This window comes from Denticeps clupeoides, chromosome 19, assembly GCF_900700375.1.
Source record: "Denticeps clupeoides chromosome 19, fDenClu1.1, whole genome shotgun sequence".
Taxonomy (NCBI): domain Eukaryota; kingdom Metazoa; phylum Chordata; class Actinopteri; order Clupeiformes; family Denticipitidae; genus Denticeps; species Denticeps clupeoides.
In genome coordinates, this window is record NC_041725.1 from 16,604,551 (window position 1) to 16,630,067 (window position 25,517).

At 44.2% G+C, this 25,517-nt stretch overlaps 2 long non-coding RNA genes across 2 annotated transcripts; one reads left to right on the top strand and one right to left on the bottom strand.

Moving 5' to 3' along the window:
• Window positions 1-7,768: 7,768 nt before the first annotated feature.
• LOC114769306 (uncharacterized) lies at window positions 7,769-12,019 on the bottom strand. Its single transcript, XR_003743204.1, has 3 exons — window positions 11,779-12,019; window positions 11,436-11,665; window positions 7,769-9,634 (listed from the first exon to the last, which is right to left on the bottom strand). It is a non-coding gene; the product is annotated as an uncharacterized LOC114769306 (long non-coding RNA).
• LOC114769307 (uncharacterized) lies at window positions 11,471-25,099 on the top strand. Its single transcript, XR_003743205.1, has 4 exons — window positions 11,471-11,699; window positions 16,899-16,966; window positions 24,712-24,813; window positions 24,969-25,099. It is a non-coding gene; the product is annotated as an uncharacterized LOC114769307 (long non-coding RNA).
• The last annotated feature ends 418 nt before the right edge of the window (window positions 25,100-25,517 follow it).

A 25,517-nucleotide genomic window follows, 5' to 3' on the forward strand; every position in this document is an offset into this window, starting at 1 on the left:
ATGGCCTTGGTCCATCTTTCTTACATCTAGAGATGACCTACGTCAAAGTAAAATCTGGGCCTGTCAGGCCATTTCAGATCAATGCCCTGAATGTCATCATGTAAATCACATTTTACACTCAGCAGCAGAATTTGGTTTCCTTTGTTAAATCATATAAATGCATTTGTGATGCAAAGGGAAAAGCAACCATAGTCCTCCAACCATATCATCCCTGCCCCAAACTTTCATTCAAGCCTTAAAAAGGCATGATTCACTGTCTGAAAAATACCAATATGTTGTAAAGCTGCATGCATCCTTGGAAATACAGCCGGGGGCGATGGCGGCTGAGATTAGGGCAGGTCGGGTTTAAATGAGGACCAGATGCAGGCCCAATCTCCCGTATTGTTCCCAACTCAAACCAGCTGGCTGCTCTTGGCTCATCCATCTAAATAAACTTTCCTGCGAGGGCCGGGAGCGCCGTGGAACTGTTAGTCATTAAAAAGCTGGCTAACGCAGCATTTCAGGACGGGCGTGTCCAGGCGAAGAGGCATTATTAACCCAGATTACAGCAGGAACAGCCGAACTGGCTCCGCCCAATGCTCCGGTGACGGCGTGATCATCAGTAATGGCTTTGGCCTGCTGCGTGTTCCTGCTTGTAAACCAGAATAGTCAGGTTGACGGCTCGTCACTAGAGAAGTAAAGTCCAGTAGAGGAGTAAATCCAGTAGAGGAGTAAATCCAGTGCCGAGAACGGTTGTTTTTGCAGAACTTGGTGTGGTGATGATTCAGTTGCTAGTAAACGCACACCAGGGGCAGGGGCAGTGGTGGCCTAGCGGTTAAGGAAGCGGCCACATAAACAGAAGGTTGCCGGTTTCGAATCCCGAGCCGCCAAGGTGCCACTGAGGAACGCACCGTCCCCACACACTGCTCCCCGGGCGCCTGTCATGGCTGCCCACTGCTCACTCAGGGTGATGGGTTAAATGCAGAGGAGAAATTTCACTGTGTGCACCGTTTGCTGTGCTGCTGTGTATCACTTTACTTTAGGGTCATGTGAGGAACGCTGAATCTGTGCGGAAGTCCTATGAGCATTTGGAGAGTAAACCCAGGTTTTCAAAGGATGATAGGAAGTGGAGGAGCGGGACTTGGGCATCCTCCCACCTCAATTCAATGTTACATAGTAACTGAAATGGCCCGTGTTACTTGACACAATGAGCAGAACTTTCAGCTGCACAACCCAGCTGGGATTGGTTATTAGTGTTGGCATTAGTCAGCGTTTGATATTTTTGGCGCAATCGCATCTGTAAAAACAGACAGCTGCTTCTCTGGATCACGTTTTCCTGACAGACCCCCTCACATTCAAAATGCGTATAGATTTTAATATAAATGTATTCCAAAACAAAAAAATACAGCATTGTTGCATTTTCTCTGTTTTAATTTGACAAAATAAAAGTGAAGTGATTGTCATTGTGATACACAGCAGCACAGCACACGGTGCACACAGTGAAATGTGGTAGTAGCCTAGTGGGTAACACTCTCGCTTATGAATCAGAAGACCCGGCTTCAAATCCCACTTATATACCATTGTGTCTCTGAGCAAGACACTTAACCCTAACTTGCTCCAGGGGGGGACTGTCCCTGTAACTACTGATTGTAAGTCGCTCTGGATAAGGGCGTCTGATAAATGCTGTAAATGGAAATGTGTCCTCTTGTAAGTCGCTTTGAACAAAAGCGTCTGCTAAGTAAAGTAAAGTAAAGTACATCTAACCATCACCCTTGGTGAGCAGTGGGCACCATGACAGGCACCATGTGGGGACGGTGCAATGCTCAGTGGCACCTTGGCGGATCGGGATTCGAACCGGCAACTTTCTGATTACGGGGCCGCTTCCGTAATAATTGGGCTGTAAGAAAAATTCTAATCCCAGTGCGACATTTACCATAAGTATATGGTAAGTTTAAAAATATTCAACATTTTTATACATCTATACAATCTCTGGCTCTGCCTCTTTCAGCTCCCTGTCCTCTGTAAGGACCCGAATGACGCAGTTTTACTCCTGAGGGGGGACATTTATGGACACCTTCAAAATCGCTGAGCTAGTCTGTCCTCCCTCCAGCGCTGAACATTTCCTATTGTCTTGAGTTTGGTTTTTTTTCACAGTTCCTCCCAGAACGAAGCAGGATTTGCTATACGAGGCTGTAAACGGAGCCATTCCTGGGAATTTCTCCAGCAGACCATGGTTATCTGCGGTAGGAATTTCTCCGGTTGGGTTTTTGCTTGTGTACAACAACAATGAAGTGTTCCTGTAAAACATGAGTCACTTGAGCTCGTTGGATCCAAGCTAGGCCGCAGTGATGTGAAACAGGAGCTAAGCATGCTCAAATCGTTTGTTTCCAATTTACTTAGTTTTACGGGCACAAATGCGACTGAATTTCAGAAGGTATTAGAGCTTTAAAACTAAATTCTGCACATGGCCTGAAACCTTCGGACCCTGCTGTATTAATACACAGTTTAAGTGAGCGGCCGCGGGTTCCCTCACTCTGGGTGAGAGGAAACGCCACGAGTTCCCACCTGGAACCTTCTCATGTTAGCTGTTTTCCCAGTATTCCTTGCTGCCCTCCGATGCCAAGAAAAACAGGCCCAGGAATGTCCACCTTTTGAACAGGATCCCCTGCATCCTGCAGTTTTTTACGTTGGCGCTGCAGGAACCACTTTGAGTGAAGGTGAGGTCCATCGCACATGTAGACCTGCAGGATGAGGAGAACGGTCAAAACAGTTTTGGGCCTTTGAAGGTGTCTGATTTTGTTTGGCAGTGAGCACCACCTTCAGGAATATCAGATCGTGTCTAATGTGTGGTTCCAGGATCACGGTTTCTGCCGGAGAACCCAGAAAGTCACACCATTTATTAAACACAAGGGCCGTCAAAGAGAACATGTTAACAGAGTGTCATAAAGTTTCCTAGTTTGACCCTTTGACCCCTCTGTGGTGAACCTGCACCTACACTTACTCATCTTCAGGCCCTAAAAAGAGCTGCTGGAGTAAAGAGGTTAATCACGGTCATGACCATCAGCTGGAGATAAGACATTTCTGAGACGCCTGTTTGTTAAAATGTCCTGCGTCCAGCTGCAGACGGAGCGGCTCAGACCAAGATCTTCAGCACCGGTTTACACAGAAACATTCATATCCTGACAGACGGCAACCCACGAATCTCAAAACCGTGAAGGACGTTTTAGAGGGAAAAGCTGGAACGAAGGACAGATCACTCATACCTGTGGTCACTCCAGCTTATGACCTTTTCACCTGCCGATTCTGTGCTGTGATTGGTCTCGCCGGTTATTGCTTGTGCGGTGTGAACACTGATTACCATTCTAGTATTTCTCAGTGGTTTTAATATGCAAATATCTTTAAACAACAATACATAAAAAGACTGGAGTCATGTACCAAAGGTCAAGTGTCAAATCTGAAGACTATAGTTTGACAAGATGTTGTGTGTGATGCACAGCAAAATTGCTGGTGTAAATTTAAACCTGCACATAGATGAAGATGGGGCTGATATGGACCACCTGTCTGGTACCTGTGTATGACCCACATGGGCTTGTTACCTGGAAAGGGGCAGAGTCACTGTCATTTACCCCAATTAGTGTCAGTTTTACAGAATTTACACTGAAAGTGTTAAATTTAACTGTGATTTGCAGTGGGCTCGTACAATCCCTGTGCAGTGTTAAACCATAAATAAATCGATAAAAACACTTAATGTTGGAATGTGTCCACACTGGGAGATTTTCTCTTCATGCTTGTGTCTGACTTCCATCAAATGTGAATCTCCAAACAAGAACTGACCAAAGGGTCTTTACAACCGAGCAGAGCAAAGATATGGTGAATGGTCCCTCAGTCCATTGGTCTTATTCAACAGGTAGAAGAAGGAAGAGGACAAAAAAGAGAAATACAAGAGTACTTTTGTACTGCAGATTAAGGTATTATATACATATTCATCAGATAATTGCACTTTTTGATGCAATTTCAAATATACAGGCCATATTTACCATCTCACCTTGACCAAGATTGCACGGTCACCATAGGGTAGAGTGGTGTTGTAAATTTGAATATAAACTAATTTGAATGTCGAATAGAGAACATCTGTGTTTATCTGTGAGTGTTTGACTGTTATTCTATGTGTGTGGGACTCACAGTTGGATTATTTAATAGTTGTAACTGCCTGTGTTCGTTCTCTCCCCGGTTTTACGTCTCTGCCTTTATTTCAGCTGACGTTTGTGTCCCGTGCGTCGTGAACCAGAGGCTGTTCAGGCTGCCTCCAACTCAACGCAGATGTTCTCAACTCTTGGCCTCTCCCACGGGGCCTTTCACACTCAGGCCGGCGATGATGAGCTCATCATGATGTCATGGCGGTGATATGGGAGCGTGTCTGATCACATGACCCTGCGCGGGGTCGTAATTCTCTCTGCTCAGAACAGCTGTAAATATGAAGCGTCATTCACTTCTTTACAGAAGGAACACATTCATTATGTGAGTGTGAGTGTGTTCGTTCCAGTGCTGAAAACGTGGAATGAATTATTATATCTACACAGTGTGGTGAGAGTCTGTAAACGCTAGGTCTGATACATTACTACAACAGACCTTAATCAAACAAACGAATGAATGAAATATTCCTATTGGCTTATTCTGACAAATTATAATTAAATAAGTTACTTATGTCTTCTTTATTTCTACACTAATCGCAATCCCTTCCTTTTACTTTATGTTACTTGACCGGTTTGCAGTGTGTACCATGAGTAAAGCAATGGACATTATGTGTAACACAAACTGATACATTTATATAACTGTCAGAGTTATTTCCCTCACAGTACATCTCACATCTCTGATGAGGTCTGTTTTTCTGGTACGTTGCATGTTTTTCTCTGATGTCTGAAGCACGCTGCTCCGCTGCAGGCACTGCCTTTTATTACCTTCCACATGGACTACAAGTTACACACGTTACTCTGCATCCATAAATGTCTTGGCATCAGTTGGTGCTGGGAGACACAGATTGGACGGTTCTGCGTGGGCCAGCAGAGTGCAGGAAGTGGGGTCAGGTCATGGCTTCAGGTTTCCTTGAGCAGCCAGGAGGAGAGGAATCAGAGAGAAAAGCTCCTCCCTCATCTTCACAGTGATGAACGCGAAGCTGAGCTTCTTTTCTGGGACCTTGTCACTGCATGTAATTATGATGGAAACAAAAAAATTATTTAAATTAGTGCATCGTGACAAAAAAGCCCTCAGATGCTGATACTGAACTACACCCATCTCTTATAAAATCTCTTTCCAAAGAATAAATCACTTTTCCATCTCACCACCAGTGTAACTTTTCGTGGTGCAACTGGGACTCATTATTATTGTACTGATTTATTTCATTCTGTATTGTTTTTTTTATTTTTTTTTTATGGGTACTACGGCCCTCTTGTGCATGACGTGTGTGTGTGAGTGTGTGTGTGTGTGTGTGTGTGTGTGTGTATGTGTGTGTGAAATATGGCTATAAGCACGCTCATCTCACGTGCTGCTGGGTAGGGTCCACAGGGAACGATAACACGTACCACAGATATACCATCTGTAGAAGCGGTTCTGAGAGCGGCAGCAGGAATATCCATCAGCAGGTATCCCCAGTGCAAGCCGCTCCTGTTCAGGCGGACGGTCCGTCGGGACTCCGCCCCCTCCACACGTCCACATAGATCTTATAACAAAAACAATATTCGGCTGCAGCTCCTGACGCACGTTTTATGCAGCACAACGAAACCTTTCCGTCATCGCCCGTTTGAGTCATAAGTTATCTATTTGGATTTGCCTTCATGAACTGAGTTTTTGGACTAAATCAGACGTGTCCTAACACATTTCCGAATCCTCAGAGAGGACTTTATACCTAATTGCTCCAGAGTGTCTGGTCTTTGGAGAATGTTGAGGTTCTGGGTTCTCTCTGCACTTTCGGGTGTTATTTATGCTAATCCTGTGGAGCTTTTAATCGAGCCACTTTTACTGAGGGTTTCTCTGGCACCGAGGCATGGTGATCCAACCCATCTGGTACACGGGGTGAAGGGTGGGATACTTTATGGGCTAATGAGCTGGAATGGGGCTCACCACACACACACACACACACACACACACACACTCACACAAATCTTTAGGGCAGCTGACATGCGTTTTCACTACTTTGAAACCATAAAGGCACTGAATTTAAACGTTCAAATAAAAGATTCTGCATTAAGCCAAAGCTACAAATGATTTAATTTTAAAAACAGAACTGAAGGTGGCATAAAAGAAATGTCAAACTCAGTAGTTATTGTCTACAAACACATTCGTTAAGGGTCCAGCAGAGAGCGTTACTCAGTCTGTCAAAGTGACCCCAGAAAGAGGGTTCCGCTTCTCTCAGATGAAGGCCTTCTCCTCGTATTTCCACCAAACACTGTGCTGATTGTGCCCACTGTCCAGGAGGAAGTGGGTGGGGGTCATCCCTCTCATCTGCGACGCGGCCCCTGTTTGCTATTACAGAGTTATTATTGTGTTACTGCGCTGTCATTGGCTGCCGTTCCGCGTGTCTTGTGCTCCAACGAAAGCAGTACAGGGCCCTCCAGCATCAAGCCAGTCCAGATATTATCATGCTTATAGTTATAATGCTGAGATACACACGCGCGCACACACACACACACACACACACACACACACACACACAAGCACAAAATAAATGCAAAGTCATTCTCCACTCAGCGTTTCACTTTTTTTCCATTCGGAAAAACTGAATCTTAAACCTGTGTGGTTTCCAGCAATTTAGGTGCCTGTATGCAGATATTCACAACAGACAAGTGAAGTCAATGTTTCACTCAGTATGTTATGAAATTGATTTTTACCATAAAACACAATTAACTGGTTTGTAACATTTTCCCATCGGTTCTGGAAGCATAATACTTTAATGAGAACTATACACTGAAAAAAGTCTACAAAGTCTGTGTGTGTTTGTGGGACTGAAGAACGTGTAGGTGAACACCTGGAAGATGTATCCTGCTGGGCTTCTTCTCAAGGGGTTTCATGTGAAGTAGAACCGTACTCATTATTGACTGTAGTCATTATTACCCTCGCGGGACGTGAACATTTACAGATCGAGTTGTGCGGTGCACCTGTATGCTCTGATGATATCATCGGCATGAGAACTGAATGGTGCTCCCTCATTCCTGCCGTCACCGCCCGCTCCACACTTCCTTCCTGGTCCCTCTTCCATAATTTAACACCCTTTTTGCCCATTTTAATTAGAGTCTCACATCCACCCCCTTTCCTGCATCCCTCGTTTCCCACCCTTTTGCCAATGCTGTCTACCTCTCCACTTCCTCCGGCCATTCCTGTTTCACCTTTTTCTCATGGTTGGAATCAACACCAGTTTGAGTGACGCCGTAAATCCTCTGTGAATTAAGATTTTATTCTTACCTTGGGTTTCACTGCTGATGCCCGGGGGTGGGAGGGGTTGTAAGACGTGGCTAGAGGAGCAGCCGCTGTGCCAGCAGACCACCCCCACCCAGCGCAGTCTAGTAAAAAGCAATAAACTGCAGGGTGAGGTGAGGAGGGGCTTTTAATAAGGGAAGAATTTCTTACAGTAATAAACAGCACCAAGAGAAAGATCCAGTTACCATGTTGGCTGCTGAGGTCAACTGACCTGAACACTCAGAAGAACTAACCTTCACACGTTCAAAACCAAATACCGACAACAGCCCAAACCATCTACAGTACTGAGGTTGTAAAAACCTCCAAAACAGACGTCTTACCAACAACCACAACCACAACCGAACACCAACCACCACAGAAAAGGTCTTACCCCAACACCAACCACCACAGAAAAGGTCTTACCCCAAAACAAGCCACCACAACAGAGGTCTTACCCCAACACCAATCATCACAACAGACATCTGATAAGGCAGTTTGAGTGTGCACCACTATTCACAAACTGTCTGATTGTGAATCTTCACTTACCTGTACCGCATCCATCTTGCATCATCCCCGTGGAATTATTTCGATGGACTGCTGACTGTACTTGGACCAGATCAGCACCAATTCCCTGCAGATTTTTGAAGCCGGCATACACCTGACTGGTATTTTAATTAATTGTCTCCACTTTCATGCTCGGCATCTTTCAGTCCTTCATTGAGGAGGTCCATCATTGAGGATGTGATTTCAAACATGAGATTATCACCTGGTCCCACAGATGTCATCCAACCCCAACTCAATAAAGATATTTTTATGGTTCTTGGTCCCTGCATTCAGACATTGCTTAATTGTAGTCTTACCTCTGGCATTGTCCCATCTTACTTCAAACAGGTTTTGATGCAACCATTGATCAAGAAACCCATCTAGACAACTCAACTAACTAATTTTAGTCTCATTTCTAAACTCCCATTTATCTCAAAGCTCCCGGAAAAACTGGTCCTGTCCCAGTCCTATTTGGATAAGCACAAGGTCCTTGAACCTTCACAGTCAGGTTTTATAGCCTTGCATAGCATGGACACTGCCTTGTTGAAGGTTTTATAATGGTCTTATATTAACTGCTGATTCAGATGATTATGGTATCCTCCTACCTATGGACCTTACAGCAGAATTTGATACAATTGACCATAATATATTAATTTCCCATCAGGAACATTGTGTGGGTCATTGAAACTAAACTAACTAAACTAGTATCTGTTACCAATCACTGTACTAAACGGGTCACTGTATGGGCAGTGGGGCAGTGGTGGCCTTGCTCTTAAGCAAGCAGACCCGTAATCAGTTACAGGTTCAATTTCTGAACCGTCCCCTTGATCAGTTACAGACACCAGTCACTGTAACTACACTAGTCTCTGTATCTGCCAGAGAGTCTCTGTAACTAAACTACTTTCTGTATCTGATAGAAGTCACTGTAACTAAACTAGCCTCTACATCCGTCAGTAGTCACTCTAACGAAACTTTTCTCAGTATCTGAAATCACTGTAATTAAACCAGTCTCTGTATCTGCCAGCAGTTGCTGTAACTAAACTAGCCTCTGTACTTCAGTCATGGTAATTAAACTAGTCTCTGGACTCACCCCAACACCAACCAGTGCTGTTATTATGGGACCCAACACAAGGAACCTGAACACCAGTAACTGATCTCATGTTGAATCTAGTTCCAGTCACTGTTCAGCTCTGTACTAGATCTGATGGTTCTCTACTGGGTTGCATTTGTGTGATCACTGATCACAGAACCTGAGGCCAGGACAGGACAGGACAGGACAGGAGCTTGTTAGTGCTTCAGTGAAAAGTGTGCATGTGTGTGTGTGTGAGTGTGTGTGTGTTGTCTGACAGCTGACTGAAAAGGTGTGTTTATCGGGCTCCAGCGTTTGTTTTTGTTGAAGGAGGTGCTGCATACAGACCTGCTCCCAGAGGTGACGCGTCAGTGGACAGACACCGACTCTGATGGATCGCCTCACATCTGCTCTTCATTTAGGCCCGGCTCAGAATCCTCCCCCTGGACTCAGCAGGGTGAAATACGGGCCGCTTTTTTAAACTGTTACCCAATCCCTGCTGCTGTCCGCTGGAGATGCTGTTAGAGGTAAGGGGCCTGGGGAAGGGGGGCATATTTCAACTTCATGGATCGTGCCGTGTTGAGCACACCGGACCTGCAAGAATATAACCAAGCTAGTCATATATAACCATTTCACCTGATGTACTCCTTCTGGCCAGTTGCCCTAATGCTCAGGGTCCAGTTTTTCACTGAGCCAGACTGGGAGTAAAACGGAAACTGTCCATGTTTCCCTTCCATTCCCTCATTTTAAATAATCATCACCCAGCTGGCAAGAGCTTCACCAGCACACACCACGGCCATGAAGGGCTGAGGAGGTGAAAAGGGACGGGGAAAACGGGTGTGAAGTTTGGACAACGGTTCATTTTCACAGAAAGAGAAGCAGTGCAGCACAACGGACTAAGATAGAATCCAAACAATAAAGCTGCAGTGTCTAACTTCTAGTACCATCCCTGTTTTGCCCATGGTCCTGCTGACATTCAGCTCCCCATCACTCTGCAACTGTGGGTCGGCTCCTAATTAATGCTCCAGGGTCTGGCTTAGGTTTTTAAGAACAGGAAGGGTCATGCTGGAGGACTGACCTCATGTCAGTATCATGGGAGGTGGGAGATCATCTGCAGATCTTTCAATGCTCTGGTGGCTTGGTGTGTTGATATTCTTTTCAGTGGTTATTTTCCTTGTTCTCACGATACTTAGCTACAGTTCTGTATTGATCATGTTGTAATGAAGATATCTGAATGTTTGTTTGGATGGGATTAAATTAATGACAACACACTGGAAATACATAAAAGAAATACATTTTCATGGAAGGTTGTATACAGGACCCACCTTTGTGAAGCACAGTAGAAAGCGCTACTGTGCACACAGTTGAGGGCATCGAACACTAAACACATCATGAAGTGGCCAGGTTAGCGTGTTACTGAGTTTTGCATTTGTCAGTAGATTGTGGCACGTTCAGTGCCAGCAGCTGGAGGTCGACCTGCTGTCCTTCCGCAGCTCTGCTTTTACATTTGAGTCGTTCTCTGAAGCTGCCAGGTCTCTGAAGGCACTTATGCTCCAAGCGCTGGCCTTAAATCACATGCACACTTACACACATGCACACATCACACACGCGTACACACACATTCCCACACATGCACACACACACACACTGTTTATTTTTTTCTTTCATACTCATTGATGGATGAAAGCATTTTGTTTATGTGTGTGTCCTTGTTCTTCTTACATTGTCACTACAAATTGAAAGGAAAAAATTTTATGACAAACAATATTTAATAGAAAATGAATAGATGTAGTTTTGGTTGCTGACGTTCCATTGAAAATTATAAATGTCTTATTACATTGTTGTTACACCGTTGTTAGTTATTAAATGCAACATTACATTTACACTTTACGGCATTTATCAGACGCCCTTATCCAGAGCGAATTACAATCAGTAGTTACAGGGACAGTCCCCCCCGTGGAGACACTCAGGGTTAAGTGTCTTGCTCAGGGACACAATGGTAGTAAGTGAGATTTGAACCTGGGTCTTCTGGTTCATAAAACCAAAGGCTACTACGTCCCCTCAACAAGCCTTTCTGTTCTTCACGGTGGAAAACGACCGAACACCCGGCAGGGAGAGACCATCATAGCCATAACCTGATCCAACACAGTCTCGCAAATCCGAAACATGGTATCCCCTGATACCATTTTAAGCCTCCCAATATACTTACATGTTTTTGCATTATTTGTAATTACTGATTGTAAGTCACTCTGGATAAGGGCGTCTGGTAAATGCTATAAATATAAATGTAAACAGGTGGGGCTATAGAGACCCCCTAACCAGAGTAGCCACTCAGCATGGGGCACGGTTAAATCAGCCCCACCCATCCACAACACAGACATACTTCTGTACTCACCAATTCATCATGTTGCTCAGTCCCTGTGTCTCCAGCTCCACGGAACACAGAGCCCCCCACGTTTCTCTTGATAAGGGTAACAGCATGACATTTCGATCTGAGGTTCTGCTATGCTGCTCGGCATGGCGATCATTAGGGGGCGGAGTCGTGACATCATGGTTCAGGTCACATTCATCACGTCACATCACGTCATATCAAGACGGACGCCTGGCATACTGATGGTTTCATCTCTGTATGACACATCAGTACCATTGTGAGGAACATGTGAGAAATTTTCTTGTTTACTCTGTTTCGCTGATTCCTCCATCAGAAAGGAGGCCTCGTGCATAAAAAAAAAACTCACCTGTGTTATACAAGGCCAAACTTGGTGTGGCATGAATATGACGTCATTCTCATTGTACATTATTATGACTTGAAGTTTTTTCTCTCAGGCATTTTTTTTTAAAATCCAGGGTTAAGTTGTTTGATCCTTGTCAGGAGATTCCGTCTGCAGGGTGACTGCTGTTGGTCTTTGGTTCTGTTAATAGAGCACATTGTGTTCTTCGGCGTTGTGTCTGCTGCTGCTTTCTCCCTTACTTGGTAAGGATCTGATGGACGCCTGAACAGCACTGCATGCTCGCTGTGACATTTCAAGGACTTCATGATTACATCATTCTTCTGACATGACTGCAGTGTTTTGGTTTGAGATGACATCATCATCCATCACCACCTTCCATCTCATCACTTTGTTGGTCTAAGCAACTTGTTGCGGTTCAGTGTGAGTTCCCATGATGCGGCAGCTGTAGGGATTCTCACAGGCCGAGCTCCAGAGAGACAAGAGGAGACATCATGTCTGAGGCAGAGCTGCAGATGAAAGCTGTGAAATATGTTTTCAGACCATCTGTTATGTAATAAATTGTATGATTAAACGTAATGCTGAATTAGAGTGAGTGTCTGAATTCTGGTTCTATGTATTTAAATTATGGAGTACAGGGCTTATTAACCCAGAAACTGATGGTGTTGGCTGCATTTGTCCTCCATTCCTAATGCAACAGTTCATCTGCAGTCATCTGCAATCGTGTCCATTGATACAAAAGCATAGAACAATTTCAGTTTCAGACATTATTGAATGGGAAAATGTCATTATTAACATCAGATTTATTTGCTCTAGAACTGATGGAATGACTAGTTCACCTTTGCTTGATCTAAAAACCGTATCCTGTATCCAACTGAAGCTCGGATGCAGTGCTTTTTGGACAGTGTTGTTTGGAGCTGAGCTTCTATTATCTTATCTCAGGACATGCAGATCGTGGCTTAAACTTTCGCAGGGCGAGCGCTGCACCTCTCAGCGGGTTGAGGGTCAACTCTGGGAGGGGCTTCTGGGTGTTTAAAAACACTGTCTGATGTCAGACCCCTGACCTCTCTACACTGTTCAGAGCCACTCGCATCTCTGATTGGGCCAGACATGACCTGACCTGCCATGACCCCAGTGCTGGCGATGTGATCACAACATGAGAGTAAGTGGAGCATGGTAATTCATATATACAGTACAGGCCAAAAGTTTGGACACACCTTCTCATTCTATGTGTTTTCTTTCTTCTCATGACCATTTACGTTGGTAGATTCTCACTGAAGGCATCAAAACTATGAATGAACACATGTGGAGTTATGTACTTAATAACTGAAAACATGTTTTATATTCTAGTTTCTTTGCTCTGATTACTGCTTTGCACACTCTTGGCATTCTCTCGATCAGCTTCAAGAGGTCGTCACCTGAAATGCTTCTCCAACAGTCTTGAAGGAGTTCCCAGAGGTGTTTAGCACTTGTTGGTCCAGCTCACCCCAAACCATCTCGACTGGGTTCAGGTCCGGTGACTGTGGATGCCAGGTCTCCACTTTTTGTTAAGTACATAACTCCACATGTGTTCATTCATAGTTTTGATGCCTTCAGTGAGAATCTACCAGTGTAAATTGTCATGAAAATAATGAAAACACGTTGAATGAGAAGATGTGTCCAAACTTTTGGCCTGTACTGTACATAAAATTCTAAAGTAGTAATAATGAATTTAATTTCTGTAGCACCTTTAACAAGAAACGTTTTGAGTTGAAGGCAAAGAAACAGGAACCTTGACTCAGGAAGAAAGTTGTGGAGCTGCAGGGCCAAGACAGGGTGGAGAGTCTGGTGCTACGTTACGTTTAATCGGAATATTGATAATGAAAATGATGTTAAAATGACAGAATACTGAATACAAACCTACACACATAGCATTGAGGAAGCTTCATAAAGATAAATTATTTCATACACTCATAATTCTGTAAAAACCGAATCAAACAGAAGCCTTTCTTTCTTATTTACAAATGAGCAGTAGGTTTTCAATTCAGAACCGTGTGGCCCTGGTGCTCTCGGGTTTCTGGTTTTCTCTTTCATTCACCCTGCGTGGCCAAAACCTTAATTACTCCATTTGCTCGTTCCTGCCATTTTGCCATGCTAATCATATCCAGACCTGATCAAAACATGAAGAAACACAACAGAAAAACAGATGTGAGGGTTCTGGTGTCGTTCTGTGGTTCTTCAGCCTGGTTTGTTTGTATGCGGAGATCAAACACACACGTTTTTCTCATCGTCTCCCCGTCCCAAGTACGACATTGTTATTTGTATAGACTGTTCTGCTGGACAGATGGATGGATGGGCGGATGAGTGCTGTGAAGATACAGGTTAGAACCGGGTTCTAAAATCCCTGCTGATCCACCATGCGGGTTGGTTCAGTTTGGTTCCAGCTAGATCCAGATCCAGCTAGATTACTGGGGCAGTGGTGGCCTAGTGGTTAAGGAAGTGACCCCGTAATCAGTAGATTCGAATCTCGATCTGCCAAGGTGCCACTGAGTTCATGGCTGCACACTGCTAACTAAGGGTGATGGTTAAAAGCAGAGGACACATTTCATTGTGTCACCGTGTGCTGTGCTGCAGTGTTTCACAATGACACAATCATGTCACTTTCACCTCAAGTAAGCAGGTAGGTGTCTCAAAATAAAGTGGTCAGTGAGCATGGATGCGTATGAATTAAACTGTATAAGCGGCCCCGTAATCATAAGGTTGCCGGTTTGAATCCCGATCCGCCAAGTTGCCACTGAGGTGCCACTGAGCAAAGCACCGTCCCCACACACTGCTCCCCGGGCGCCTGTCATGGCTGCCCACTGCTCACCAAGGGTGATGGTTAAAAGCAGAGGACACATTTCGTTGTGTGCACTGTGTTCTGTGCTGCAGTGTTTCACAATGACAATCACTTCACTTCACTTAATACATGTAAGGTTCTATATCAATTGTGGAGGTCGCAGCGAGTTCATGACCTTTGACCCCATGTGGCTGGCTGAAATCTCGCCCACTCTGGCGATGCACTTTCCTCCCGTTGCATCGTCTGCCAAAGACAGCGAAGCCCAGGTGGCGGGGGTGAAGACCAAGACTTCCTGCCGTCGCTCAGCTCCTCTGCGCTGCCACCCCAGCAGCTCCACAAACGCCGCTCTGTCTCCGTCCCCGTGGGTGACACTTCAAAGGCCTCGGCTCTTCAGACAGCTGCTGACATCCCTCTCTGGGTCGGACCCTTGCGGAGGTTTTGATGAGGGGTCCAAGTGTGGGTTTGCGCTGAGTGGGAGGTCTGTATTCTTCATCATCTTCTTCTTCTACGCCTTCTGCTCTGTTGTTCTTTAATCATCTGTGGAAAGTGAAAGCGGCATCAACTCACAAAACACAAATGGATGAAGACACAGGAAGCATCAGGGGTTCTTTGTGTTTCATGTTGACTTTACAGACCTAATCTGAGATGAAATCATCTTTTAAATGACAACAAAATGCAACTGTGGGATTGCACGTGTGTCAATATTTCGTTTTTCTTGTCTTGACGCTGGGATCCGACCTGCAGAGTGAGCGGCGCACTGCTGGGACCCTGAGGCTGTCACGCTCACATTCGTTCTGTATCATATGTGTAATTCTATATCTATATCGCTTTCCTGTTTGCTGCTTTGGACTTCAGATTCCAGAGGCAACAGGATCCTGCTGACCGGTTGGGGTGCTGTATGGTGCCACAATGGCTGCTGGCACAAGCTGGCCCTTGGCTACCTCTACACACACACACACACACACACACACACATTATGGCCCATCTTTAAATAGCACATGATCAACTCTGATGCCCCTTTCTTTGTGAGAGTTCTGGGAACGGAGGCCCGGGTGGAAATGGAATTTCCTGATGTGTTTGGGCGCTGTGTGAGTATCTCAAGCCAGAGGCGGGAGAAGTCGGGAATGACGAGGAAATCTCTGGGAGCGATGGGGTCGGATGGAGCTGGAGGCTCGTTCCTGCAGGGAGTCGGTGAAAAGCGTCTTCCCGTCCCAGCGGTTACATTTACATTTACATTTATGGCATTTATCAGACGCCCTTATCCAGAGCGACTTACAATCAGTATTACAGGGACAGTCCCCCTGGAGCAATTTAGGGTTAAGTGTCTTGCTCAGGGACACAATGGTAGTAAGTGGGATTCGAACCTGGGTCTTCTGGTTCATAGGTGAGTGTGTTACCCACTAGGCTACTACCACTCCATTCTTGCCGCTCTTGACCTGTGACCTTCTCCTTTTCTGCACTCAGCAAGAGAACCATGAAAAATTAGGAACACCCTTCTACTGTTGGGCATTTAGTGTAGCTTCTACCATCGGCTGTTGGTGCCCGATGTCGGTGTGAAATGCAGGTGTTACATCTTAAGTACATTTACTGAGGTTGACTTTAAGGAAAATGGTGTCCCGTGGTTTTGTGCCAGAGGGACCTGGATTGGTGAATTGCAGCAGGAGGAAAATGGTGCGTTATGATCCACCACAGCTTATAAATATTATGGCGACCTTGACCCATTCGCATCTCCAGGGTTCCTGTTTACGGGGCTAATTTTAAATCAGTTTCACCCACCATCCCGTGGCATCGCTGCTGCCAGAGGAAGCCCTTAAACAAAAAGCAATTTTTAGAAAGTTCCTCCTTAACCGAGGGAACAATGGTGGGAAATGACATAACGTCGTATGGAGGGGGGGGTCAGAGGTTAAACTCTTGGCACGATAGTCCACAAAGTTCAGAAGCCAGGTCTTCATTCAGAACCATTGACTTCTCCTGCAGACAGACAAAGATCCCAATTGTTCCTGATTGGCAGAATCTGCAGTAGATGCTGTGCAACGTTTGTTTTGGATAAAACGTTTTTGGAGCATATTTATAGAGACACCCGGGGCTAAGATGGAACTTCATTTTGTGTGTGTGTGTGTGTGTGTGTGTGTGTGTGTGTGAGACCCCATGTTCCTTATCCCCAGTAAGGTGTTACCTACCAGATTTCCAGGCCGTTCCGGGCCATGTTCTGCAGGAACCTGAGGTTTATATGTTCTGAACACTGTGTCCAAACAAGTACCTTGTTAAATGGACCACTCTTACGCTTCTTTGTTCTCTGTCTTCCTCCAAGCTGAATGGCGTATCCTGACCGCAGCGCAATGGGGACGGAGTCTCTTTATGTAATGGTGGGATTCTAAGGTTTGTTTACATCTAAAATTCTGCTCTAGCATGTCAGATACGCAGGAACAACATAAAAAACCTTTAGGGTTCTGTGATGTGCGACTAACTGTCAGGTGGTTCCCAGTGTATAATAAAAAAAAGTCTTCAATGTAACTACCTTCACTTGAACTGCCTACATATTTAGCACAAAAACTTCAGAATTTCATTTATATTCAAGATTGTGGAAGATTTTTGATACAGGACAAAAACTGACATGGATAACTAGACAAGGGAACTTTGTGCACAAACTTTTGGTTTGGAAAGCAGTAAAAGGAGTTAAGAAATGAAAGGAGGGAAGGTTGAAGGGAAAAGGTTGAATTTTTGTGAAATTAGTTAATTTTGTAAACTGCATGAAATTACAAAATGTTAAGATATGACAGAAATAAAGGAAGGAATCATTGTTAAATTAGTTTGTTTCATAGCATGCTAGCATGCTACCATCAAATATTCTAACAGGGCATGGCCATAATGCGTCCCATTAATGTTGGTGATGTATGGGACATGATAAAAAAATGCTAATACTAGCATGATAACATAAAAAATTCTAAGAGACCATAGCCACAATCCATCACATGAAATTTCTTAAAAGTTTGCTTGTTAACATGCAAATGCTACCATGGTAATATCAAAAAGGGTGACGGATAGTGGCCACGATGCATCTTGTGAAGTTGGGTGATGTTTGAATCATGTTTAAAAATTAGCATGCTAGCATGTTACGTCAAATAAGGTTGCATTGGTTCAGTTTGGTAAATGGGTGAAATATGTGGTGGTTGGAAGGCTGAAAGTGTGACCACTGTTGCTCTGTAAAATGCATGGGGTGAATGGTAGAATGGAGGAATTAAAAAATAGTGATGAAGGAGGAGTGGAGGTGAATTAAGTTGGCCTCAAATGAAGGCATGTACGACATTTCATGTCAAAATGTTTAAACGTGCGGAACTGGGGAGGGGTTAAATTTCCCATTATGAGTGAATGGGAAAATAGAGGGGATGAGAAAAACGGGAAAAAAAACGCAAAGAGTTGGTCTTGGTATATTAAGTCCAAGTCAAAATTTAAATAATAACAATATGAAGAAGAAGACGAACTATAAGAACAAGATATATAAGATATATATAAAGAATAAACATGAAGGACATTTTCTTGAATATGATTCTTTGTGGTTGTAGATGCACACAATAACATGAAGTGGATCCATGATTTGCTCACATGGCCACTGACTGTTTTCTCTATTTGTGTGAAATGCAGGAAATGAAACCCGGTCACACCAGACACACACATTCACACACCATATAAATCCTCGCTGGCTTCGTTTCGTCTCTGAGCGACTGCAGTTGTGGGGAGACGCGCGATCTGTTTAGAGTTTCAAGAACGTTCCTTCCTCACCAGGACGAACTGTCAAAACAAGTCGCCGAGCAGCACAAACAGAGGAGCTCGGTGACGTGGGTTCCCTCCTATTCTTCACCCTCTCTTACAAACACAAATATATATTTATACGCCGGCCTAATTTCTGTACGTTTCAGAACTTTCCACTCAAGTCCATTTCATTTTTTTAATGAAAAGCTGCCACCCACAGAAATCTTGCAACGAGTTGCAGCCTCTTCCTTAGTAATCAGTGAAGACCAAGATGTACCCACCAATCAAATATTTTCTTCTATTTTGATCAGTAGGTCCCGTAATAGGTTTTATTTTGGGTCTTGCATCCCTGAGAACTTCGTCATTAGAAAAGGTGAAGGTTACAGCTACCCAGCAGCACCTGCTTCGCAGATCAGAGGAGATGATGGGAGAAAAGGACACGGACCACCAGAGACTCTTTGATCCTCACAGGGGAAACTCAAGCCGATGAGCTTAATATTTCACAGACACTTCATATAGCAGGCCCTGTATGGAACAAGCACTTGCGTCAGTGTCTAATAAAGTTTCCAGGATGAATATTCCAGCAACCATCTCCTTTACCAACAGTTTAATTCTGCTGGATTTTGTCCTGGTGCCCTGGATCATGTGTTGGTCGTACGGTTAATAAGCTGCAGAAATCTCATGCACTTCGCAAGGAGCTAGAAGCGATCCGTCACTGTCACATTCCTCAAAGTCTTGGCGCCTGCCACGCGACACCTGATAAGGACTGAAAATAAATTCTGCTTTAAAATTACTTAGCAGCCATCTGCAGTAGTCTTCCAATAATATACTTTGCATTCCTCATGACTTCATACGACCTAAAATGAATCTTTAGTGAAGATTTGTGAATGAAATTTCATCTTTCACTTTTTGTGGTGAAACATGGATCACTTTTACATGCAATCTGCAAAATGCCATTAGTTCATGTGTGCTTGATATCCACGACTTTATTCAGCAGTGATGGATATGAACTGCATTCATGCATCAACATGCGCAGATATTTCAAATTCAAATTTTATTTGTCACATACACAGTCATACACGGTATGATGTGCAGTGAAATGCTTTCTGCAACTGCTACAGACCACAGTATTGCAAATGTTGCAAGTAAACAGTGAACCAATATGCAAATATTGCAAACATAACCAAGTATTACACTTTTACGTCTTTAACATAAAATATGTGTAACTGGTAGGGTGAAGGTGTGTAAATGATTTACAGTTTTTTACAATGTTTAAGAAAGAAGAAAGAGCCATAAAAGCCATAAAAGAAAGAGCAGTAAGGGCAAAGTGATTATGTGCAAAGTGGTTTTGTGCAAAGTGGTTTTGTGCAAAAGAGTCCGGAGTGATTGGAGGTGAAAGTGCTGGAGTTCTATGTACTGTTGTTGAGAGCTTGGACAGCCTGCGGGAAGAAGCTCCTCCGCATTCTCTCTGTGTTGGACTTCAGGGAGCGAAAGCGCTTCCCTGATCGCAGCAGAGAGGAGAGTCCATTGTTGGGGTGGCTGAGGTCCTTCACTATCTTCCTGGCCCTGGTGCAGCACCGTTTGCTGTAGATAGATTGAAGGTCAGGGAGCTTGGTACGGATGATTCGTTCGGCTGATCGAACCACCCTCTGTAGGGCTCGCCTGTCCTTCATGGTGCTGTTCCCGAACCAGGTTGAGATATTTCCCGTCAGGATGCTCTCTATGGTGCAGGAGTAGAAGTTCCTGAGCACCTTGGAGGGCAGTCTGAAGTCTCTCAGGCGTCTGAGGTGGTAGAGACGCTGCCGGGCCTTTTTCACCACGGTGTTGATGTGACAGGACCATGACAGGTCCTGCGTGATGTTAACACCGAGGTAACGGAAGCTGTCCACTCTCTCCACTGGGCTGTTTTATTTATTCTGTTTTATTTGCATTCTACTCTGTCTGTATACAGGATGTATCATACCAGGAATGCCTGGTTCCTCCTCCACTTATTTTCTCTGAGTGCGAACAAATTCCAGACTTGAGGTTTCTCAACCCAATATGGGTGAGGTCCAAGGAAAATGCTGTGAGAACTGTGGACACGCGTCCACAGCACCGTAAAAGAACAGAGCAAAGGATGATGGATGGAGGGGTGGGATCCATGTTGGATGTTTTCTCTGTGCTCACTCATCTTTGCTCTTATCAGGATACAATGCTGAAAGCAGAATTACAGTGAGGCACAGTTGGCCTTTGTGTGTCATATTTATTTCATGAACATCAGAGGCTATAGATTAATGGTGTGAGACCGATACCAGCTTCGTTTTGAACATTTAATTTAAAACTTTTTTGACCCAACAAACCAGATCACACAGGTCCTCAAACTTTCAAATCTAATGCATCAAAAATACAAGTTAATGACAATGAGAAATCAAAACAGTCGTCAATCATTCATTGTTGATTTTTATATTTAAAGGAATGACAGTTTGCAACACTGCAATACTGCCAGGCATACAAAGTAACTATACAAGGTAAGAATGCAAGGATTACAGATTTTATATCGCCCCCTTGTGGTCTCCACAAGCTGTTTTTAAACCTCATTAAATGCCAGGTCAACTGAACCAATTGATTATTGCATATCAAACGTAAATATGAATTCAGGTTAAAACAACATCACTGTTTTTGTGTATGGATATTTGATGTATTTTATTATGAAACCTAGTGTGTTTAATCTTTATCAGCAGAAGAGCTCTTCCTCACTATTAATGAGCATGCAGGCTTTTCCCGTAGATCTGTAGGTGAAAATTGCCAGTGACATGGGTGTGCAGTCAGTCGGCATGTGGAAGAGGCCAGGCTGCGTAAACAGAGGCGAGAACCTGCACAAGGGCAGCAGTGTAGTCCCCGCGGGAGCCTCTGATCCCGGCCTTTACTGTAACTCTTCGCTGGAAACCGCCGGCTGTTTTCATTTTCTTCCAGGCCGGCGGAGTGCTGTCTGTCTCGCGGTCAGAGGGCCAAGCGTGACCCCCCCATCCCCGCTGCCCACTGCCAGCTTGTAATGGCCTCGGAGTGGGCCAGGTGCAGCCCTGTTTATGTTCCCTGAATAATTATGGCAAATATTATTCCAGCCCTCAGTTCCAGAGCTGCGTCCAGCTCGCTCCTTCATGCAGCAGAATGCAGTGCATCTAATGGCAGCAGAGGAGAAAGAGAAAGCGCTTGGTTGATGGTCTCTTGAGTGTTTATGGATCATTAGTGAAGCCCCCTGCTGTTGCTTGTCATTTTTCCTGTGCTTTTGATGTAAAAACGGGGGTAATGACCGTGGTTTTGCACCCTTGTAAACATGCACTGACTCATTGTACAGTCCTTCTTTACAGCACAAGGTGCCGAGACACTGTTGGGCTGCATGAAATACGGCACTGGTGAGCGCAGAGCCCGGGCTGCCTGCCAGAACAGGCCTCGGTTACAGAGGAGAACCACAGAGTAGGACGTGCAGCACCACGTCAAGGTGTAAAAAGAAGATCTGACCTGCTGATGCTGAAAGGAGTTAAAGGTCAAACTTTCTTTCTGAAGGAGGCACGGTGGGGATTATGGTGACATCCATTTAGATCCTTTGAACTTTCACTGTAGATATGGACGGGCTCTCTTACATCCACGCTCATAAAAGTTCTCTACAGGGAACATTTCTCGTAGAAAGAGACATTTGGCCGTAATCGTGAATATATCAGCTTGCTTGGCTAATGCTAAGTTGCTGCTGAGCTAATTATGATTCATCTGTGAGCATCCAGGTCGAAGGCCATGCAGATGTCAGCAGAACGGTGTCCTTTCCTGCCCTCTGTTTGTCATCGGTTGTGGGAAACGGTTCTGTGGTCCATGCAGTTGGAGCTGAAGAATTTGGGACTGTGGTTTTTAATAAAGCAAGCGTGTAAAGTTCTTGTGAAATGAAGAGAGTGAAATATGCAACTCAGCAGCACTGTGGTTGGATCTGCTGTTCTTTTGTTTAAAGAAGAACAGCACCAAGTTCTCTTCCCACAAGTTCTCTTTAGGTTTCATGTTGTTCTTCACATGGTCTCAAGGTGCTCGAATTTCATCCTACAACGGACATTTCTCATGACATCATGATTTAGAAAGCGATTAATGTACAGATTATGTTTTATAAGGTGGGGTTTTTATCCAGTCGGCGGGGTGTAGAAGGTAATGAGCAGATAAATCAGGTTGAGCAGATGACATGAGGTTGGTCCTCAACTCGTGGACCAGTAATATCTTACCCGCCATGCCTGTGCTTGGTCCCGTCCAGATGACCGAGTTGCTCCTCCCCTGATGCTCACATCCTCCCAGGCATGAAGACGTGTCACATTCAGGGGCATATGGCTTCACCATCTGCGCTCGGTTTTCTTCCAGCAGGCGGTGACACCTTCATCTCATTCACTCGCCACTCATGTTCCGCTGTTCCTCGCTGTTTTAGAACATGGTGGACAATTTGACAGGATAATTATGATTATGCCCTGAAATATAAGTCAAAGTTCATGTTTATCAGTACTACGCATCGGCTTGTGACGTGATATTTATGTTTTTGTGTAAACTGTGTGGAGCACTAACATGGACTAGTTCAGGGAAAAGTGGGCCGTTATTTAGACACGTCGGCTATATAGAGTCCACGGTCGGCCATGTTTACATACAGATGTGCGCTTCTGAACATGAAAAGTGATGAGAAACCGCAAATCCACTCAGGATCAACATGTATGACAAGCACATAACGATTTCAATCTCAAATAGGCAAATGTTCTTATGCTACTAGACAAAATTTTGGACACTCCTACTCTGTGGCGGTTATGGAGACTAAGACGGAGGCATTTTAGTATTTGTTGTATAAGGAGAAAGGGAAGTATGTCTGTTTTTTCAGACTCGCCTCTTTTTACCTTCATGGCTGCTTTGTTCACTATTGCCATCAAGCTGCTTGATGAGATGCTCATTAACATGAGTCAATGATATGAAAGTGTTCAGTATAAAACTTCAGGACTGTTGGAAACCATTCCCTGTAGTCCAACTTAAGGTGGTGGAGAGGAGCCAGGAGTGTGAAATGCTGCCATCGGAGCAAAAGCTCCCTGATTTGGAGAGACACAAAACTTTTTGTTTATTACATTTCGTGACGTGCGTTATTTCATAGTCCCACGTGTTCAGTTTTATTCTATAATGTAAATCATTTAAGACCCAGAAATGAAAAGGCGTATCCAGACTTTTGACTTTAGTGTATCTAAAACCCAGCAGGCTTTAGTGGCATAGCTGTTACACAAAACGCTATTTCAAGCAGTTGGACATGATTTCTGTAGAACCAGGTTTTCCCAACCATTGCATTATGGGCCTCTGTTCTTGGCACTATCAGAACAGTAACATCCTGCATTGAGCCAGGATGACTTCTCTTTTGGTCAAATCCACGTCTGTCCATATAAGCAAAGTCATGTGGAGGGTAGGCCCAGCGTGCATTGCTTCACCTCCCACAACTTGTTTTTCACCTAGATCAGCACCACAAAGAACCTGGACACAAAATCTTGTACTGGCCAATCAAGGCTTGAATGTCCACAGGACTGTGGGAGGACCCAGAGCAGACCCCACCCACATCCTCATTCCCTCATTTGCCTTCAGCCATGTTCTCCTCTGATACTTGTGTATGCTGTGCTGATCTTTTTTTAATAATCCTCTATGCTGTAAGCATATATGGGCCAAATAAAGTCATTATACCCATATAAATATGAGACAAAATTGAGCAAAACTATTGAATCCATCCACCAATGTGCATCCTAAAAATAGATGTGAATTTGTTTTAAATGCTGTGTCAGAACTGTGATTACTGATATTAAATGATGAGCTATGGTCATATAGCCAATGCATGTGTCGCTGTTCAGGGTGTAGAATTTTCAGGTAGAGTATGGGAGTCTCCTGAAGGGAAGTTAAGAGCCATGCCACACATAGTAAACTCTACCATATTTCATTATTATACAGACAAACGCATTACCTTTGACCTTTGTCCTCTGCTGTAGGTCAATTGACCTCAGTGTGGCTCGTTCCCTCAGGTACACATACACGAACAATTATTTTATGTGTTTGTTGACAGAATATTTAAGTTTTGCACGGGGGCACGGAGATCAACAGTCACATGGTGAAAACCACATGAATGAGGTTTGATTCTCCCTGAGGGTACATTGTTATAAATATGTATCCCGGGAAACAGCCCTGCTCCACTTTTCCAGGATGTTGGCCAAGATCTGAACCTGCAGAAAATACCAACTTTTAAAAGAGGTTAAAATTAGTCCCTGATTATTTCGTAAAACACCACTAAAGGTTTGTGTTTGTGTTTGTGTTTGTGTTTGTGTGTGTGTGTGTGTGTGTGTCCGCCTCCATTTCAGGCTGATTTACGCTGAATCCAAACACAGTGAAGAGAAAAGTCCAGAAGATATAAAACGGCCTGAAAAGAAATGAAAGTGTGTTTTGGCAGAGAATGAAATGAAGTAAGAATGTCTTGAAGTAACAACAAGTCATAACTCTTTACATTTACAGGGTGATTTCATCATTATTGTTAGAATACAGAGCATGCACTGAATGCACCTAAAAAGGTAATTAATCTGTCACACATAATAGCCACTTTTTTTTCACATTTTTTCAGTGTACTCTGGTATCATCTGGTACGAATGAGCTTGAAGGACTTTTTATTATGAAGCTGCTGCTCCCCAGCAGAACTATACCAGGCCTCCTATCCACCCGCCGCAGCGGCTGCAGAACGTGCAGAACCCCGACCACCTGGTACTCGAACCATCACACATTAAATCACGTCTCTTCAGAAGTGCTTCCATGTGGCTCGTGTTAAAAGTCCCGGGGTCCTGGCGGTTTGTCTCCTGTAAAGATAACCGTGTTTTCCACTGGCTGCGGCTTCCAGTTGTGCTCTTTTATAATGGAGGGAAGATGGCATCTCGGCGTAATTACGCACATTTCCAGGTTAAAGGAAGAGGCAATGGATACAGACACAACCTGCCAGGAAACCAATCCAGCTCTACATGCAACCTTCCATGATAAAAGTCAATAGAGAAATATTGACTGGTGACTAAAATGTTGAAATGTTAACATTCTCTGCCAGGCCACTAAAATGACAAATCTCAGCTGCTGCCGATTTGTTCTCATTTCGAAATCCTGGGGCTTGATTTGTTCTACCTCCACT